Source organism: Nomascus leucogenys, chromosome 1a, assembly GCF_006542625.1.
Source record: "Nomascus leucogenys isolate Asia chromosome 1a, Asia_NLE_v1, whole genome shotgun sequence".
NCBI lineage: Eukaryota > Metazoa > Chordata > Mammalia > Primates > Hylobatidae > Nomascus > Nomascus leucogenys.
The window spans coordinates 33,590,309-33,592,041 of record NC_044381.1 but is presented as its reverse complement, the minus strand read 5'-3'; the positions used below and the strand labels follow the sequence as shown (position 1 = coordinate 33,592,041).

At 44.5% G+C, this 1,733-nt stretch overlaps 1 pseudogene; it reads left to right on the top strand.

The window, feature by feature from the left end:
* The first annotated feature begins 662 nt into the window (after nt 1–662).
* Nucleotides 663–1,450, top strand: LOC100605519 (annotated as a pseudogene).
* Nucleotides 1,451–1,733: the final 283 nt, after the last annotated feature.

Below are 1,733 nucleotides of genomic sequence, written 5' to 3'. Positions count from 1 at the left end.
TGTTAATTTGTTTAGGATAATGGCCTCTAGCTGTATCGATGTTTCTGCAAAAGACATTATTTTGTTCTTTTTATGGCTGTGTAGTATTCTATGGTATATGTGTACCACGTTATCCTTTTCCAGTCCACTGTTGGTGGGTACCCAGGTTAATTTCATGTCTTTGCTATTGTGAATAGTGCTGTGATGAACATACGAGTACATGTATCTTTTTGATAGAACTATTTATTTTCCTTTCGGTATATACCCAGTAATGGGATTGCTAGGTTAAATGGTAGTGCTGTTTTAAGTTCTTTGGGAAATCTCTAAACTTTGAGAATCACCAATTTCCACATGGCTGAACCGATTTATATTCTCACCAACAGTGTATAAGTTTTCACTTCTCTCCACAGCCTTGCTAGGATATGTTATTTTTTTATTGTTAATAGCAGCCATTCTGGCTCTCTGCTTCTCCTATTCAACAGACAGCTACATCTTGTGTAGTGCCAGCCACATCCCTGAGACGCTATGGAGAAAGTGAAGGGTGGAGTAAATGAGTTTGGCTGTATTAGACACCAGGTCTCCAGGGCTGCTTTTAACTCTGGCAAAGTAGATTTTGTCGTGATCAATGACTACTTCATTGACCTCAACCACATGGTATTTACATGTTCTAATATGATTCCACCCATGACGAGTTCCACAGCACCATCAAGGCTGAGAATGTGAAGCTTGTCATCAATGGAAATCCCATTACCATCTTCCAGTAGTGAGATCCCACCAAAATCAAACTGGGTGATGCCAACAGTGATTATGTCGTAGAGTCTACCATTATCTTCACTACCATGGAGAAGGCTCACTTAGAGGGGAGAATCAAAACAGTCATCATCTCTGGCCTTTCTGCTGATGCCCCCATGTTTGTGATGGGCATGAACCATAAGAAATACAAAAACAGCCTCAAGATTGTCAGCAATGCCTCCTACACTACCAACTGCTTAGCCTCCCTGGCCAAGGTCATCCATGACAACTTTGGCATTATGGACAGGCTCATGACCCCAGTCTATGGCCTTCGCTGCCAAACTGCCACACCCAGAAGACTATGGATGGACCTTCTGGGAAACTGTGGCGTGATGGCCTTGGGGGTTTCCAGAACATCGTCCCTGCATTTAGTGGCCCTGCCAAGGCTGTGTGCAAGGTCATCCCTGAGCAGAATGGGAAGCTCACTGGCATGGCCTTCCATGTCCCTATCACCAATGTGTCAGTCATGGATCTGACTTGCTGTCTGGAGAAAGATTTCAAACATGATTACATCAAGAAGGTGAAGCAGGCATCAGAGGGCCCCCTCAGGAGCATCTGGGCTACACTTAGCACCAGATTGTCTTCTCCAGCTTTAACAATGACACCCACTCTTCCATCTTCCATGCTGGGGCCAGCATCACCTTTGAAACCACTATACCAAGCTCATTTCCTGGTATGACCATGATTTTGGCTATAGCAACAGGGTGGTGAAACTCATGGTCTACATGACCTCCAAGGAATAAGAACCTCCAGGCCACCAGCCCCAGCAAGATCTCCAGAGGAAGAGAGAGGCCCTCAGTCTCGCACCACACTGAGAATCTCCCTTGCCACAGTTCCCATGTCATACCTTCTAAAGAGAGAGGGGCCTAGGGAATCATACTTTGTTGTGTACCATCAATAAAGTCCCTGTTCTGAAAAAAAAAATGCCATTTTGACTTATGTGAGATTGGTTTTGATTTGCA